The sequence below is a fragment of the Protopterus annectens genome, chromosome 7.part0 (assembly GCF_019279795.1).
Source record: "Protopterus annectens isolate FY-2018-M chromosome 7.part0, PAN1.0, whole genome shotgun sequence".
Taxonomy (NCBI): Eukaryota; Metazoa; Chordata; order Ceratodontiformes; family Protopteridae; genus Protopterus; species Protopterus annectens.
Window position 1 is genome coordinate 1,982,628,517 of NC_056739.1, and position 19,938 is coordinate 1,982,648,454.

At 41.5% G+C, this 19,938-nt stretch overlaps 1 protein-coding gene across 1 annotated transcript in view; it reads left to right on the forward strand.

Moving 5' to 3' along the window:
* The window catches only part of LOC122807285 (cytosolic 10-formyltetrahydrofolate dehydrogenase), a 586,928-nt gene that overhangs the window by 328,245 nt on the left and 238,745 nt on the right, over positions 1-19,938 (forward strand). The gene's annotated exons all lie outside the window — the stretch shown is intronic.

A 19,938-nucleotide genomic window follows, 5' to 3' on the forward strand; every position in this document is an offset into this window, starting at 1 on the left:
CAGGTCATACCTGCCACAGAAAAATCATAACCTGTTTACTCCACTATGTACACGACCCAATGAACATACAGTCAGAGCACAGTTGTTACTGTTTAATAGTAGTCTCTGTGATGGGAAACTCACATTAGAATCCTTTCATGCTGATGTGATGTTCTCTTCCTACTCAGCACCTGATAATTAGTCAGCTTGTGCCACATCATTAGGGATGTTTATTTTATTTTTCCTGTCTCAATACACGCAAGCCCCTAAAGGCATCTGTAAAATGAATCCAGTCCAGCATTATTGAACAAATCCAAACACTAATGCAACTGTTTCCCCTAAATTCACTGTTCATTGACAGTTTTGCATAGCTTTAATGCATGACTGTTTTCTTATCGACTATTATAATGGTAAAAAATGATAATTGTTGATGCATAAATCTGCAGTGTGTTAGTACATCTCAACATTTCAGCATGCATCTCCCCCATCGTTTTTACTTCATAAGTAACATATCATTTATTGCTGCTGTTTAGTAAGTCGGGGATGATGCTAAGAACTCCTCTAAAACTTAATACATTGGACTTCTAATAAATCAAACTGCTGAACATCTTTTAATGGTACGATTTAGGGAAACTAGGTTTAATCTTAGGTATGTGGATGTATAGTTATGTCCATATCTAGTGAGTGCGATATTTTGATTTTTTTTTTTTGTTCTCCATAAGACCTAGCCTAATGACTCCTATACCTACACCCAGTCTACTCACTTGTCACATGGGACAACAGCCACATGTCTTTGGGTTAGACAAGAACCATGCAGCCCATTTGTTCCTGCTCAGGCAGCCCTTTCTATGCATCTATTCCCCAACAGTGAGAGTAAGGTGGTAGGGAGAACGACAACTTGCTCATCATGCGGAGTGGCCTAGTCATTTCCTGGCAGAGTACCCTCTCTGTGGCTTCAGTGAATGTGCCTTCACACATTGGATCCCTGTGCTGTGTACATTTTCACAATGATGACAGGTGCTCTACAGGTTTAGGCTCCACGGGTTCTGTGTCCAGTGCAACCACTAGGTGTCACACAAGTGGCAAGCCAGAGCTACCTCAGTCTCCCAAGGATGGGGAACCAGTAGCAGCTACTCATTCCCAACCTTCCCTGCCAGCTACATCAGGCTCCTCAGCTGCTAATCAAACTCAGGTTGCCCAGACCACAGTCAGAGCTTCATCATGTTTCACCACCAGAGCTGGCTAGTCATCGCAAATTTTTGAGTTACTGTGATGAATCATTTTCATTTTCAGGGGTTAGTTTAAATATCTCTTATGATTTTGTGAAAAAGAGAGTTTCGTAAATATTTTTGTATGCATCTCTTTTTTACGATAATCTGTTTAGTTGTAACCTGTATGCATTTGCACTGGAGACCTTGCCTTCTTGCTTCCATCCTTATTTGATACCATCATACCTGAGGTAATAACACCATTTGTTTTTCAGTCACATTCTCCAGAATACAGTTTTCACTTAGTTAAGGCTGACAGGTACTGTCAGTTGTGGAACATCTGTCCATGTATAGACAGTCTGTTTTTTTGGCTTGGTTGCATTGTAGAAACCTGTGTGACATTGTTCATTTTTGAAATTTTGTATTGCTACATTTTCATTTTCATGGGTGTAGTGGTATATGCCATAATACATTGAAAATGAAAAGTCTGCAGATATACTGTACAGAACTATATACATACATAGGTTCATAGGTTGGTACTAGGCTATCGGCCCTAGGGCCTATGCAAGCCTAGCCATAACAATTCCCTGGATATTTCTTCCCACAATATTTATTTCTCCGGGCCCCTGTCTAGCAGGGTGACTGACATGATCCCCGGGGTGAATTTCCTATCTCCCATCCAGTAATCAAGGTTCCTTTTGAAGAGGGCCAATGAGGCGCTGTGCTTGATATGTATGGGCAGTCTATTCCAGAGTATGGGGAGTCTCTGGGTCAGGAACCTATCCCTCCAGCATGTTTTGTTCATTGTGATGACAAGGTTTAGATCCCTGAGCGGCTCTGAGGGATTGGGATTTCTTTAAGTGGAGCATGTCCAACAGCTCAGGGTTTGACATGGCCTTGTATGTTAAGCAGAGATCGCCTCTGAGTAGACGATATGCCACAGAGTATAGCTGGAGTTTTTCTAGACGGTCAGTATATGGCATCTGCTTTAGGCCTGCGATTCTTTTAGTGAGGTATTTCTGTGGCCTTTCCAGCTGTTGCAGATATCTTGTGAGGTACATACCAAACGGGGCATTATACTCTATAATGGGTCTAATGAGAGATGAGTACAGTGGGACAATGACCTCCTTTTTTCTGGATGAAAAGCCCTTAGTGATGAGGTGTGCCACATAGAAGGATTTCCTGACTGTTGTGGCAATGTTGCTATCGAAAGTGAGACCACTGTCCACCTGTGTCCCTAAGTCTCTCATCACACTTTCAATATTTAGTGTCCTGCCACGTATGTGGTAATTCATGGGTACATGTTTTTTTCCAAAGGGGATAACTATACATTTCTTGGCATTAAGCTTGAGCCCATGGCTCTGGCACCAGGCATCTGTTTCTGTACGGCCCTTTTGTAGAATATCCACATCATTTGGGGATTCAGTAATGGCTCCCAGTTTGCAGTCATCTGCAAACTTTGTTAGCCAGAGTCCCTTAGTGTTGGCCTGTACTTCAAAGAAGTAGATGCCAAACAAGAGTGGTCCCAGGACTGAACCCTAAGGTACTCCACTTGTCACTTGTCTAGAGCTGGATTTGGAGTCGGCTACTTTTACAGTCTGGGTTCTGTCAGTAAGCCAGTTAGCAACCCATCGAGTGACGTAGGATACATAGTTCATTTTCTGGAGGAGAAGTAATAGATTTCAAAAGATGACCGTATTGTACACCATGGGCAAGTAGTTCTGCTCCAAGAATGAGTATGTAAGACCCTCTTGAATGCCTCAGAACTTCTAGAGTCCTTTCCACAAGGTGTCCACTGAAAGCATCCAGACTCTTTAACACCTTCCCCTAAGTTCCATTTCATTCCAGTCAACTTCACATTCAGACTTCATTTTTGCAGTCCCAAAGATTCCAAATGTAGATCATTCGGCTTGTATACATCAGAATCAGATTATCTTTGATCCTTCTGTGACATATGGGAAACATTACAAGTTCTTCCAACCTTTTCTTATAGTCAATCTGTTAAAAAGTTGTTACATGCTTTGTCTCGTTCTAGACTTTTTTTCTGTTTTGTTTATCACCGACCTGTTATAAATAAACTGTAAAGAGCATTGTAACAATGTTCTAATTAATCTTTCACTGGGAAATTAAATGCTCGAGTCTGTTATACACTTTGAAGAAAATTGCATTGAGGCCAGTGAATATGTTTAAAGTTACTTTATTACCAGGGCACACTTTGCATATACCAGTCTGCCACTCACATACACAGTCACGTTGTGTATTGGTGGTAGGCTTGTTTTTTTAGTTGTATCTGCCATACATTTCACAGTATATCACTGTACCTTCATTTTCATTTGGATGCATTAAATAAATTACTGGGATAAAGTGACATTTTTGTGTCCACAAGCAAAGTATAGTGTTTAGAACTGGAACTTAAAAAGTCCTGATCATGCAGAAACCAAGAACCACTGCAAAAGACTTCACTAGTCTGTAAGGTTAATGTCATCGCTGTTCTCTAATCTTTAAGGAGTCAAAAAGTGAGCAATAACTGGAAAGTGACCCATGCTCTTCATCTGACATATCAGCACATTCTCAGTCTCGACCTGCAGACTCAGGATTCACTTCATTTGGAGAGGTACTGTCCTTAGTCATTGCTGGTCTTGGTCTTAACTAGTCAGAATATCTCCCGTAGCATCTCTTAATTTGCTTCAGCTGTGAATGAAACTGGACCTGTTTCACCACAATAATTGCTGGAATCCACTTTGCACTGCTCACAGTGGTATTTCAGGGGTACATTAGCACAGTTAGGGTGGGGCAAATGGAACAGATGCCTTTGGGTGCAAAGTGTTGAGGGGCACAATCGCCAGAAACCAAGCCTTCTTAAATGCATTACTGGCATTTGAATGATGGTATTTGCAATTAAAACTGAAGTGTGTGGTAGGCATTGAGGCAGAAACTATAGTTTAAGAAAGACAAAAGCTTTTTTTTTGAGGAGGGGTAGCTGCTAGATCAGGGGATGGCCCAGGGTGCCAGAATTGCTAGTTACACCTCTGCAAAGATATAGTGAACCTTAGCTACAGGATCTGTTTCTTGTGTGCTTGTTATGCTGGAACTTTTACAAGTACTGTTTTTTCCAAACAGTTCCTCATGAGACAGGGTTTCATTCTGTCCAGTCTGCTTTGTTATGCCTGCTTATCAACCATTCTGTGAATGTCTATCCCAAAGCACTTATCAGAGGTTTTGTAATGTAAGAAGAAAAGTGGAGTTTTTATCCGAGTATTTTACAGTTCCTTTATACCTTCCGTGAAGGCTTATACTAAGCTTTAAGTTAAACTATTTGTTGCAGTATACCATGGTGCACTAATGGAATGGATTTTTTCCGTTTTCTTAATAAGATGAAATGCCTCTGATGTAGTTTGAGGCCCATTATCAGTGACACTATGTTCAGACAGACCACCATAAACAGCAAAAGTCTTTTAAGATGAGTAATGGTAGCTTGAGTCATGATTACAAATATGCATCTACCACGTTCATGGATACCACTGTTCAAATGATCTTGTAAATCAAGTGTGCAGTTTTCTTTTTCCCATCATCAATCTGGAAACTGCTGTGAGTGTGAGGATGCTTATCTTGGCAGCTTCTCTTTCATTTGACATGGCATATAAACCTTGCATACCTTCTGAGGCTCTTCTAGCTTTTGCCACCAGACTATACTCATAGCTATTCTGTCATTGCTTTCTTTTTAACACTTCCAGGGTGATCTATAAACTTTTTCTAATGCAGCTTTTCCAGTATATATGGGACTATGACTTGAGTGCCTTATAGGTTTTTTAAACTGCAGTTTCATAACTCCTCCTATCTTTAAAAATTTATCAGTTTTAGTCATTGCTGGAGTGTGACTTCCTTACATCATACAACTTCCTGTTAACAAATCTACTGTAACAGAAATGTCCTGAAAGTGGCCCACATTCATAATATTCGCATGCGCTGTAATATCCCTTTGGTAGTATTGTCAGAAGTCTATGGTACTGGAGCTCTGGAGAAGCCGACAGCATTACTATGATTCTTGAAAACTCTGCACTCTATCTAATAATCATAAACAAAGAGTATTGTATCCCATCCAAGTATTGATGCTGCTATCATGGTAGGCAAGTTTATGTGTCTCTCCAAGTATTAGTAAAAGTTTATGATCAGTAACTAGCTTGATTTTTTTCCCAAAGATATTAATGGAAGTACTTTTCTCTAAAAACTAAAGAACATGCTTTCTTCTTGATTTGAAAGTACTTTTTGTTCAGCAGGTGAAAGGGTTCTTTATGCATAAACCAGTCTCTGATTCATCCCTTGAAGGTATAACATGTTGTATTATTGTGTCTGTCCCATAGGCTGAGGCATTGCAGGCAAGTTATATTGGTAACTTGTAATCATTAACAAATAAATATGTCATACACTACACTGTTTTATATCAGATCACAAGTCAGTATTCCAGTATAATTTGTGTAGGGGTAAGCTATCTATCTATAATACCTAATTAAGCCAGTTATGCTGGTAACTGTGTCATGCATGTTGGGAGTAACCTTATGAATGGTTTTCACTTTTGCTATCTGTTTTAGAAAATCCATATCTAGGGTGATACAATGCACCATGTTCAGTACCTTTAGCACTTGGTCACATAATCAATTCAGACTGGAAAACAAAAATGCCCCAGGCTTTAATTCCTCCCCTTTTCCCACAGTGCACCACACTACTCTCAGTCCCTAGTTCTGTGTTGCCCCAGCCCCGAGCTTGCAATAGAAGGTTATTGGATAGGTTTAAATAGGCTTACAAGGGTAGCTAGCCTAGAACTTACCTCTGGGCCTATGGAAAAAGCCTCTGGCTCCTTCTTTAATATTGTTGCAAGTTTTATAATATTGTTGTTTCTTTTCCATTCTTTTTGTAATTTTCCATGCTTTTGTTGTATTCTATAGTGCTTGTTGGTTGTTAGGTTATTCCTAACACATATGGTTTTGTGTGTGTGTGTGTGTTTGTGTGTGTCTGTACTGTAGACTGACTCAGCAACCTGGGTTTTCAAAATGTGAAATATATGCTCATAGGACTCCACCAGAAGACTTAGGACTACAGAATTCATAATTGGATTGTGATATTTGTAGAGGTTTCAGGAAAAGAAACCTCAGAGGAAGGAGGAGGTTTGTTGCATCAGGAAAGCACTGATGCAGAAAAATAGTCCCCTTCTTAGCACCACCCCGCAGGATCCTCGTACTGACTTTGAGAAACCAAAGCCTAGGGACAGAGGTATCACAAGATAAGAAAACAAGACGAGGCTTACTGCTGAGGAAATTTCGCCTCAGTTCTTGTGAAGAATTCTAGGTAGGGCTACAGCAAGTCTTTCTCTAGTGCAACTGGTGTTCAAAAATTGGTAATTCTGGACAGGGCAAACCCAGGGCTACTAGGCAGGAGAATTTGACACCTCCGTTAGAGGCAGAACTAAGCAGGTTTTCCTTCTCCAGACTTCCCTCTGCCAGTTGTCGTAAATCAGTTTATTTAATATCCTCTCAGAGTAATATTTCTATAATGGTAGATTTAGATATCATAAAATGATATAAACAAATGGTAGATTTGGATGTCATAAAATGATAGACGCAAATCCCCCCACCCCATGCTAACAGCAGACAGGGGTTCAGCTTCACTCCAGACTGTTAAATTATCCACCTTACTTGCTGCTCTTTCAGTGCCTAGCAGCAGAACTGAAGAACACATAGCTTATGCTCCAGTTAGTGTTGGAAGCCACATTGACTTTGACTGTGGTCAACATTGTGCTGTTGATGCACACCTTGTCCGTGCCATCTCCCTTTATGTCAGGTCCTTTCTCAGCTGTAGGTCTCAGGGCTGTGGGTGTTCAAGGTCTATTTCAGAAGAGATACCCTTATTCCCATTCCAGGCCTTGACTTCTTTGGTCTTTAAGCCTTTGAAGCCAAGTGACTCAGTTCCAGTTTTGACACCAAAAGACTACTCAATGTTGGTAGTTGGTAGGAGATGACCTTTTTATTTCTATTTTATTTTGTTTGTTTATATTTCTTTACCAAGGTAGTGCACTGATTTCAATTGACCATTTACAAGCACAGCTCGACTGAATGGGATGATCACATAAACTAACAAAACATATTTAATGATTTGAGGATATGCCTTTCACTGCCAATGCAGTTAGCAGTTCCAGCATATGTGCCACTGTTTTCAGGTTTCTTCCCACTGGTATCACTATCTTTTGTTTTAATGGGGTACTTGACATTGACTCGAGTTAATACTGCACTCATCAGTGTAGGAGTCTCCCTAAGTGCTTTTTTGATTATAACAGTTCCAAACCAAGATCCTTTTCTCTCTGCTCCTGTAGTCTGCCATCATTCCTGACCTAGATACAGAGGATCATAGAGCCACCAAAGAGATCCCTGTATAGGTCTGGATCTCCTTCTGCTTCCTTTTTTGTCTTTGAAGGTCATGCAGGTGGAAGCATATAAGCTGCCCTCAGGAATCTGCTGTTCTAAATACAGAGGACAGGGATAAAGGTTACTCTTCCACATCTCCTAGAGCTTATGTAGTGTAGTGGAGATGTCCCACTACCCCCACCATCCCCAGCGAAGATCTTTCAGGATGCATTCTGATCTCCTTCCACAACCTCCTAGGTAGTGCCTCCAGTGAGAAAGATAATTTCTTTTGTAGTAATGGAAGTGTGGAAAGATCCCAGAGTAGTGTCTGCCCCTTCCTCTGAAAGTGGATAGAATCCTCCAGTCATTTAAGGACTGAGACACATTGGTAAATACCCCAACAATAGATTTCATAGTTGTTGTGGCAACAGTGATGAGGGAGATTACTCCCCAGAGTTCAGTGATTGCACACACACACACACACACACACACACACACACACACACACACACACACACACACACACACACACACCCCAGATCAATGAGTTCAGGGCTCTAAATTGTTGCAAGAACAGTCTTTAGGTATCATTTACCTTTTCTGTAAGGGAGCTCAACTGGAAATAATGTAGTGGATGGGGCAGTGAGGGCAGAAATCACCAGGATTAGTGTTTATTTTCCTGTCTGTCTGTAACTCAAGGATTTTGCTAATAATTTCAAAGCCTCCTTTATCAACACCCCCTTTAATGGCACCAAGTGTTTGGGGTAGAAAGTCAGCAGGAAATGTCAAGAGAGTGAAAAAGATGGTAACACTTTCACAGCTGTGGGCATCCTGTTTGAGACACCATAGCAGACCTTCACCAGGACCGAGAATAATCATTGACAGATGTGATTTGAGCAAGGCCAAAGAGCAATTGAGGAATCAACAGTTAAGAAAGAAACAACATGGTCATGGTCATGGAAACTTCTAGAACAGATGTCTATTCAGGTGCAGAAATAATATACATAACCAGGGATACCATGGTTCCTCATCCAGGGAATGGTAGCAGTCTCAGAATCCCTGAAGGCTTGCTTGACTGTCCTAATGTCAAGTCATCACATGGGCAGGCACATATGGACCATCATTTCCTGAGGCTGCAAGATAATCTTCCATGCCCATCCCTGAATGCACTTCATTTCTATACCTGACATCCACTTTGTCAGAGGAGTGTTGCGAAAAGACAGATCTGATATTGTTAATCCTCGTTCATTCCATACGCCTGGGTATCGGTTCCGACCTCAGAACCAAGCCGGCCATTTTCCAAGCTCGCGTCAGCTTCAAACTCTCGAGCTAAACTCTTACCCATAATCCCCTTCTCCCTGTTAGCTCAGATTTCATTTGCCACGTTGCCATTCGGTCGTGTCAAGCTGCTTCTCTTGAGCTTAGTACAGTTATTTGTTGTTTAATAACAATTTGTATTACTTTTCAGAAAAGTTTCTATTTTGTTGTCTCTTACCCTATCGCATCTAGCAATCATACTTTCTTCAGGTTTTTCTTCTCTCTTCTCTACCTTTTTACCGCGAGGTATTCCCCCTTACCATCGTTGGTAATTCTTTCCTTTTTCTCATACCTTCGGGTATTCTTTTCTACCATTGCTGGTATCCTTTTCTGCTTTCTAATTTAGCTATTATGGCGGATAAGAAAGGTAGTCCGAGTTTAAATGGTGTTCTGATTGTGGACACAAACTACCTACTTCTGATGCACACTCATTGTGTGTTTATTGTTTGAGGGCATCCCACTTGTCTGTTGACCCACCCTGTACTATTTGTGAGAATTTTTCAAATAGGACCTTGTTGGAAAGGAAAAACAAGCTGTTACTGAAGGGACTTCTTAAATCTGCCTTTTCAGAGGCTATTTCTGGGTCGGAGGTCTCAACCCCTTCTAGAGCCCATAAGAAAATCTTGGATGTTCCTACCAAGGCTAAATCTTTGCCTTCGTCCCCGGCTGGGGACTCCCACCAACCAAAACCTAAAAAGGCTAAAGTTTCGGCTCCAGAGCTCACTCAGTCAGCCCCAGTGCTTTCGGTGCGTAGACCTTCGGCACCGAGGCCTTTGGCTCCATTAGTGATCTCAGCTCCATCTTCTCCTGCAGCCTTCACTATATCGGCACCGAGGGGCTCCTCGGTTCAGACTATTACCACTGTATCGGCACCGACCGTTCAGTCAGCGCAGACCTTGACCACGTCGGCTCTGACATCTTACTCGGAACCGACGCCTTTATTGTTGACTCCAGTTTTGTCGGTTCCAGCTTCGGTACCGACAACCACTTCGGCACCGATCCCTGTGTCAGTGCAAACCATGACCTCGGCATCAATGACAACTTCAGTGCAGATGCCCATAGTCCAGTCTCTCTCGGCACCGTTGTTCTCAGTGCGGACTGGTGAGATGGGCACCGAGTTTGCCTCTTCTGTGGACAGGCCTGTTTCTCCCTCAGTCTCCATGAGGTCCACTAGAAGTCTTTCCGAACACGATGTGTTGCGTCTTGTGGATCAGGTGCTCCTAGCCAGAGGTATCCCACCCCCCAGGAACTATCCTTTCTTGGGAGGTGATCACCCGTCTCCAAAGACCACTTCTTATTCTCCTCCTTCATTGCCTTTGAAGTCCATGGATATAGCACAGTCTTCCCCTTCTGCGGTTCCCTTTATGGATCTCACTAAGGAAAAAGAATTTATGTCTTACCATAACGTTCCATCTGTATCGTTGATCCTTGTTCAGTCATTACGCGTGGGTATCGGTTCCGACCTCATAACAGAGCCGGCCATTTTCCAAGCTCGCGTCAGCTTTAAACTCTCAAGCTAAACTCTTACCCACAATCCCCCTCTCCCTGTTACCTCAGATTGAGTTTGCAAGTCAAAGAAGGTAGAGGCTACGTCTGGTCAAATAACCTAAGAGAACCGGATGGTGAGATCCACTAGAAACCACAGGAGGGGAAGGAGGGAGGGTCGTAACGACTGAACGAGGATCAACAATACAGATGGAACGTTATGGTAAGACATAACTTCTTTATCTGATATTGTTAATCCTCGTTCATTCCTTACGCATGGGACAAAGTCCCCAGCTACCTCTATTCCTGGGAGGCTCTCATGGAAGGACATTCCTGAGCACCATAGAACTGAAAGATGCTCTTCCCCTGGAGGCCAAGTCCAATTTGTAATGATTGATGAAGGTATGAGGCGTAGCCCAAGTTGCAGTTGCACAGATGTCATGTAAGGAAGCTCTGGCATTGAATGCAGCAGACGTTGCCACCGACCTTGTTGAATGACCTTTCATGGTAGTAGGCAACGAGATATTGCGTTGTGTATAGATGAAGGTCACACAATCCTTCAACCATCTAGCTAATGTGACCTTAGTAACAGCAGATCCTAATCTAGGTCTAGAAAAGGCCAAAAATAACTGGTCAGATTTAAGAAAGGGCCTAGTCCTGTTTAAGTAAAAGCAGATTTGCCTGGGATATCTAGGGTATGTAGGTAATATTCTTCTCTGTTTGAATGATTGGGAAAGAAAACTGGCAATTCAGTGGCTTGATTAATGGACATTTCGGAAATCACTTTAGGCAGAAATTATGGATTAGTTCTCAGAGACACTCTATCTCTATGAAAAATCAAGTGTGGACTCTTGATACATAAAGCTTGAAGCTCAGAAATATGTCTGGCAGAAGTAATGGCGAACAAAAACAAGGTTTTCCATTTCAAATTCTTGAGGTCGCAAGAAGAGGCTGGTTCGAAAGGTGGCAGTGTCGGAGCTTGTAGAACTAATGATAAATCCCATGTTTGAACAGGTTCTCTAAAAGGTGGCTTTAGATGGTTCACACCTTTTATGAAGGTCTTGCACAATTTGTGGGACATAAGAGAGGAATCTTGGACACCTTCATGAAAATTAGAAATTGCAGCCAAATGAACTCTAATGGTGGAGGCCGATAGACCAGATTGAAAAAGGTCGGTGAGATAGTCTAGTATTATCGACACTGGTGCTGAGAAGGGGTCTACTTGTTTATCTTTCAGCCAACAGGTAAATCTTTTCCACTTACTCAGATAAGTAATTCTCGTGGAAGACTTATGAGATGCAATGAGAATATCACGTACTGGTAAAGAAAGATCATTCTGCCTGGCAATCAAGGGAATTGGAGTAGCCAAGCCGTGAGCTTCAGGCTGTTCAAGTTGGGATGAATCAGGTTCTGTGGATGTGAGATCAACTCTGGGGTTAGATGGAGAATCCATGGTCGATCTAGTAGGCGAGGCCAAAGGAAGGGGAACCAAATCTGTCGAGGCCAATATGGTGCTATGAGGATCACCTTGCTCTTTAACCGACGGGCTTTCTTCAGAAACTGGGGAATGAGGGGAAAGGATGGAAGTGCGTAAAGAAGACCCGAGGGCCAATCGTGGACTAGAGCATCCCTGGGTGACTGTCTCAGAGGGGGAATCAAGGCGAAGTAGTTGCTGCATTTGTAGTTTGTCGGGGATGCAAAGAGGTCGCAGCATGGATGGCCCCAGCGGTGGAAGATCTCCGGCGCTATCAAGGGATTCAGGGACCACTCGTGAGGTTGAAGAATGCACCTGCTGAGTCTGTCTGCTATCACGTTGGAACTCCCGGGAATGTGCGTTGCTAGAAGAAAATGGTTGATAGCCATCACCCATTGCCATATCCTCATGGCCTCTAGACAAAGGGGGTAAGATTTGGTTCCACCTTGCTTGTTGATGTACCAGACCACCGCCATGTTGTCTGATTGAATCGCAGTTGTCCCAGATGGCAGCAGGGGATGGAATGCTTGCAACGCCAGAAGCACTGCCCTGAGCTCTAGAACATTTATATGCAGATGGGCCTCCAGTTCGGACCAAGTGACTTGGACTGTCTGTCCCTGATATAGCCCCCCCCACCCCATCAGGGAGACATCCGTGGTCACTGTGGCCTTGGGTTGCTGGGGGGAGAAGGGGCGAGACCATTGCGACAGATTGTGTGTCATCCACCAGTTTAAATCCGGTTTGCACCTGTGGGTTACTCGAATCATGGCTGAAAGAGGATGCTGAAAGGGATATCATTGGGTGAGCAGTAGCCATTGCAGAAGCCTCATGTGAAACCTGGCCAGGGAAACAATGGTGATGGAGGCTGCTATGGAACCCAACTGTAGAACATAGTGAGCCGTGGATTTCTCCCTTGAAAGGATTGGAATCAGTTGTTGCTTTATCCTTAAAATTCTGTGCTCTGGAATAGCAGCTCTGCAGTTCTTTGTGTCCAAGATAACCCCTGTGAATTCTGTCAACTGAGATGGGGTGAGATTGGATTTTTGCCAGTTTATGGTTATGCCTAGCCTTTGAGCAGCAAGGAGAGAGTATGCCAGGGCTTCTTCCAGTAGATGTCTGGTGGGGGCAGGAATGAGCCAGTCGTCTAGGTATGGAAACACCTGGAATCCTTGAAGTCGCAAGTGAGCTGTGACAATTGCCCTGCACTTTCTGAACACTCCGGGGGCTGTAGAGAGTCTGAAGGGCAGTACTCTGAACTGGTAGTGACTGGCTCCCACACGGAAGCGCAGACATCTTCTTGATGGCCTGTCCACTTTTATGTGGTAGTACGGATCTTGAAGATCTATCGAGCACATCCAATTGTCTTTTTTCAAAAGCGGGAGGACCATCCGGAATTTTTGTACTCTCACAAACTTGTTCAGTACACTGAGATCCAAAATTGGTCTCCAGTCCCCGGTTTTCTTTGGCACCAAAAATAGTCTTGAGTAGAATCCAGATCCTATCTGGTCTGAAGGGACTATTTGGATGACTCTCTTTCTTAGCAGCTTTTCTATCTCTAGTGCTGCTTCTTCCCTTTAACTGGGTGGAATGTCGGGAACGTTTTTTGAAGGGGCAGGACAAAGATTGAAGGGGATATGATAACCTCTGGTTATAATCCTTTGTACCAAAGAATCAGTGGTGATGGTTAGCCAGGCAGAAGGGTACAAGGAGAAACGTCCCCAACCACCTCCAGAGGAAAGGAGTTGGGCCGCTCTTCAGGAGTGCTGGTAGGATTGACCAGGGAAAGAATCCCTGGAACCCTGGTTACACTGACCCCCTCTGCCCCGAAAGGAGCGTCTTCCCTGTGAGTTTCCCCCTCTGCCTCTAGGAGAGAACTCGGCCTGTGTGTCATAGAAAGGACCTTGAAATTTCTTGAGCCATATCTTCCCACTCTTTTGGTTTTGGGAGAAAGCACGTTGAGGGGAAGAATAACGGACACCTATGGTAGAAAGGGTCTTACCGTCCTGTTCACATCTGGCCAGTGTGGTTTTAACTTTAGGCCCAAACAACGAGGAGGCCTCAATGGGAGCATTAAGAAAGGAAGCCTTAAAGGGTTCCGCGAAATTGCACAAGCGCATCTAGGCATGTCGTCTCAAGACCGCAGCTGAACCCGCTGCTCTAGCTGCTCCTTCTGATGCATGAGATATCAGTCACATAGAGGAGTTAGATATTGATTCAGTGGTGACCAGCTGAGAGGCCACTTTGTCACAGACCTCATCAGACACGGCACCAGCCAAGGTTTCAGAGAGCTCAGAAATAAGATCCCTTTGAAGCCTGGTAAAGTGTGCCATATAATTCAGGGACCTGATAGTAAAGGTCGCTTATGCAAAGGTGCGCTTCCCTATCCTGTCCAGGGCCCGGGACTCTTTGTTAGGAGGATGGACAGTCTGGCTTTCTTCTTCTGCCAGATCCTTTTTGTTGCGGCCGCCATCACCAAAACATCCACAGGAAGACCTTTGGACCAATGGGGATCAGAAGCAGGAGGGGACAAAATCTTATCTGGCCTCCGGGGAATATCTTCGACGGTATCAGGAGCCTTTCAAACACGCTGCACGATAAGCCGGACAAGTTCATCGGCAGGTGGAGTAACCTGGAGGTAGGGGGTGTCTTCAGTGAGGGACTCCTCTGTGGAGTCCATGTGCTTCCTCCTACACGAACTTTTCCAGTGGACCTCCTCAGCGGGAGAAGCTGGAGAAGACAGTGGAAAAGGGGATTCCTGTGGGAATATGTCCTGAGGCCCTTGCACCCAGTGTCCACTAGGTGCGACTTGTAAAACCAGTGTACCAGAGGAGGGCGGAGGTATAGACAGTCCAGTATCGCCAGCAGCAGCGAAAGCCTTCTCCATCAGTTGGAAGGCTGGTCCACCTGAAGAGGAGTGAATGTCTAAGACAGGGGTCACCGCTTCCTTAAGTGGCTCAGCCTGCCGACCCGGAGTCCCTGGATGGCTGTGGAGCAGCAAACTATGCAATAATGCTCTTTTTTGTTTCGGTGGGGGCACACTTAAGGTTGACATTTTTTCTCATTACAAAGGAACTGGCCATAATAGGGATTTGTATGTTCAGAGGACACTTACAGGTGACATTCTGAGGGACTGTATGCCATGTGGACATAGCTCACATTGTCACAGGGTCTTTAAAACTACTGAATTTACCAGTCAAAACGCACCTAATGTGTACAATATAATTTTGTTTGACAACTGTAGCACCTCTTGGGTGATTTATTTGGCCACCTGTTCATGTTCTGCCTTTTATATAGGGCAAATATCATGTCCGCTTAAATTTAGAATAGGTGAACACATCAGTGGTACCAAAAATAAAAGGCAGTCCAATGCACTTTTTAAACATACTCTTAAGCACACACATGCAACATTTAGGTTCACTACTATAGATTGTATTAAGGGTGAATGCAGGGACAAAGTAAGTTGGCACTCCATATTAAATATTAAAGAGAGGATATGGGTTATTAAATTGAGGGGTTTGTTATCCCTGCGTTTGAATGAACATTGTTAAGGCATTAAACATGATCCAATGGGATTTTGTGGTGGGCTGGCCTTATGACTTTATAAGTGGTTTTGTTAACTCAGTATTTTTAGCACTTCACTGAAGAAGGCAATCTGGCCGAAACCGGTTTGGTTTAGGCGTTTTTGGGTTGTTACCATGCACCTAGGAATTTTTGTTATTGTTATGTGCTAGTATTTATGTGTATTTTTGCACATTAAACTGATGCTGCTGTACTAGATGAGGTGCTGGCTTTCTTTTTGATTTTGCCTTGGATGTTTTCGAGCCTTTGCACCTGCCGTACTTGCGGGTTTTTCTCTGATTCAGAAAAGAAAACAAGCCGTATTACATATTTACAAACATTGTACATCACATATCTTTTCTTTCTTTATAATTACCATAAGTCCAGAATTACATAAATTGCTGAATTCCTGCCTTCCCTTAAACCTTACTCCTCCTGAAAATTATTTTGCATGTGTTGTTCCTACAATTTCCATTTATTTCCCTTTTCTAAAGATCCTTCTTCCAGTTATATTATCTCATTTATAATACTCAATACTTCAAATACAGTTGGTATAGACTTTGTTTTCCATGTTCAGCAGAATTAAACTTAATTAGGCCTTACTTACTATGTGTAGGCAATTCACATCCAGTGTCCCAGCTCAAAAATCATATCCTTAGTTAAAGCCACACACAATATTTCTGACAAAGTACACTGTAGGGAAGTTTTAAAATCTGCTGATTCATTACACTCCCAAAACAGATGTTTGCAGTTACTTCTTTATTTCCTTTATCACCTCCAACATTTCCTATCTACCTGAGGAAATTTTTTTGAACTCTGCTTGGGGTATAAAAATACCTATGCAAACACTTCCAAGCAAAGACCCTAAACATTCTGGATTTTGTTGCATAACTGGGAGGCATACATATGTCCTCCCATTGTTCTCTTTTAAATTGCTTTTCCAGTCTCTCCTCCCAATCTTTTCTAACCTCCTGTGATTTATTCTTACAGTTATCATGCAATATTTTATATGCTGTACCCATTTTCCTTTTTAACAGCAACTTCTGTTCTAGATTTCATTAAAAACCACAGCAGAGCAGGTCTTTCATTTCAGATTCCCCTTTCGCTTTTTCTTTGCCAATTCTCGGACATCAACCACTGGTAGCGAGGTCAGTCTCTAGCCTGCAGTCCAAATGTCATTATGGCCTCATCCCACTCTAATACTTTCCCTCTCTAGATATTTGTTTTAAATACATTATTTCCTTTGCCAGTTTTGTCCAGTAAATTCAAGCCCCCTCTTACATATTTTCTCTACCCCTACTTTCAGTCCTTCCTACTGGCAAAATCTCCTTCCTCCATTCTCACAGTGACTTTGTTTTTAGAATACATTTGCTACTTTATGAATATAATATTCTGCATGGTTGTTATTGTTCTCCTTAAGGATCTGCATCCAAAATCCCACTGTCTTTATTTCTTGATTTTCCCCCTTGTTTCATCATCATCCCTTTCCATTTTAAATTACAACCTTCTGCTTGTATTATGTAAATGAGCTCAGACTGTGTAGCTCTAAAATCCCCCTTCATACCAGGTAATCCTAAACCAGCTTGTTCTATTGGAAGGATCAGATCATCCCACCTAACTCTTGCCCTCTTCCCCTCCCAGATAAATTAATTCAAGTCTTTATTAATTATTGTCCAGAACCTCTATTTAGGCTGATAAATTATGCCTGATCATATATACAATTAAAGGGACTAAAAACATTTTTACTGCTTGTATCTCACTATCTATATCCATAAACAAAAATTTTTATTTTCTCAGTTTTGTATTATTTTTTGTTTAGCCTCTTTCCAAGTATCCTTAGGTGCCATAATAGACATCCTATGGGTATTGATGAACCAATTTGAGTGTTGGTACATAATTTAAGGCTATAGCCTTTATTTTATCTTCATTAATTTTATATCCCAAAAATATTTGAACCTGTCTCAAAATGTTTCACAACACTGAGATGACCTTTCCTGGATTTATCAGGTACAACATAATATCTTCTGCAGACAAAAGCCAGATTTTCTTGATTACCATACAAATTATATATCTACATTTATGAGTCCATTATTTTCTTTACCAGTGGCTCTAAATATAAAGCAAACAACAAAGGTGGAAGAGAGAACACCCTGATTCCTACTCATAAAATCCCAGCTTACTCTGTCAACTGCATCAAGATCCACCAACAGTGGTATTTTACTTTAGTCTTCCTTCTCTCTGGATCATCATTGTTCTATTAATGTTGTCATATTATATCTCTGCATGTATAAGTATGTTATTGTCTTTACCAATGGCTCTAAATGTAAAGCAAACAACAAAGGTTAAGAGAGAACACCCTGCCCTGTTCCTCATGGAACCCTCCCACTTTAATTCTTGCCTCTGATCCTTCATATATCCTCCAAATTAACCTTATTATTGTATCAAGGAATGTAAATGCTTCCATTGCCCTACTCATAAAATCCCAGCTTACTCTGTCAACTGCATCAAGATCCACCAACAACAGTGGTATTTTATTATATTCTTCCTTCCTTCTAGATCATCATTGTTGTATTAATCTTGCCAGATGTTTTTCTCCCCTCCATAAAACCACATTGATCCATATCTATCATTTTTGGCAAAACCTTTGGCATTTTTTATCTAGTATAGTCATAAACACTTTATAATAATGGTTTAAAATTGAAATAGGTGTGTATGAAGCTAGGTCTAATGGATCTTTGCCATCCTTAGGTAATACATCCTCCACAACTTTCTTTCAAGAGGTTGGTGCTTCTCCTCCTTTGAAAATACTGTCAAACAAACTATTCCAGATCTTTATCACTTATTCCCTCCTAACTTTCAAACTTCCACATGAATGCCATCTGTTCCTGGAGATTATCCTGAAGATTACTACCTGACTAATTTTAGCTCATCCCCTCCTATCTTAACTGTTGCTGAACTTCATCTGCCTATAACCTTGATGTAATTAAGTCTTCAATAAATATTTCTATTTGTACTCTTTCTTGATTTCCACATTTCTGTGCTTTACACAATTGTTCATAAAATTTCTGAAATATCTCTAAAACCTCTACAGGATCTCTGGTTATTTTTTCTATTATAGGTTCCCTAATTTTAGCAATGGTCCTTTCTGTTTTCTGTTGCTAAAGTCATTGTGCTAAAAGTTTTTGTGCTCTGTAATTATTATCAAACAATAGTTGCTTAATAGCAATTTTTCTATTATCCAGTTACTCTGTTTTCTCTTTAGCATGCTGCATTTGCATATCATATTCTGTGAAATTCCCTTTATTCTGCAATACTCTTAACTTTTGTCAGCCCCTCTAAGCAATTCCTATTACTTCTTAACCATGTCTCTTTCTCTTTTATTTCTACTGTACTTTTAAAATCTATTTTCATTTTATCCCACTTACTAGCTATAACTTCTGAAGATATTTCTATCTTCCACAAACTCTTGAATAATTTCCATTACTGATTCCTTAAATTTCTCTCTTTTAACAGGTAGGTAAAGCAGCAGGGTCTCCTGCATTTTAGCTTAGTTTTTATTGGAGTGTGATCTGAAATAGTTATTGGATGTGTGTTGAATTAAATGTTCCTGTGAAATATAATTTATATCTAGTCTTGCCCAGTTGTTGCACCTTGGGGAATAATATGTGAATTTTGTCTGAGTTCCTAATATTGAATTCACATCTTCCATACCATATATTTTCATACATTTCTTCAGAACTGTGCCTCTTGATTTTATATTTCCCTTCTATGTCCCCTTGATACATCCCGACTACTGTAAGCCAAGCTGTATTCCATTCCTATAAGTAAAATTCTTAGCTGTTTCTACCACAATTTTCTTAAGTTCCATAATAGTACTTTTTTGGTGTAATATAAATAACACACCAGTATAATCCTCCTCCCTTGGACAAATCCACTTACTACAACAAATCTGCCATTATTGTATCTTTTTCCTCTTCTATCACTAGTGGACCCCCTCTAGCAGTTGGCGTAATTACTCCACGTTTCCTTTGTCCTTGATATTCTGCTGAATATCCATCCTGAAACCCTTTCTTTGTCAAAATCAAATGTTCATTTGTTTCCAAATGTGTCTCCTGCAGCATTGCTATATGCACTCTGCATATAATTCAGTACTCTTTCCTTTTTGCCTATACTTGTAAGGCTATTTATGTTCCAAGAGAATATGCATAACATAGCCATTTTGATAAAAAGCTATTGCTCCCACCTATTATACATGAAAGTTTTTTCAATGTGCATTTCCAGCTTTCATATAATAATGTTCGGCAGGGGGATCTTATACAGTTGTTTATTTTCATCTCATTTTGAAAATATTTCACATTTTTCAAGACTTTGGATTTTTGTTCCCCTTTACACTTATTGTTGCGTATTCTTTTCTTATCTCTGTTACCCTCCCAGATGGAAAAAACAGCTTGTATGCTTTTAGAAAATATTAACTTTCAGTCATAAGGCAAAGTGCACCAGATATTTTTAAATGAAATGAAAT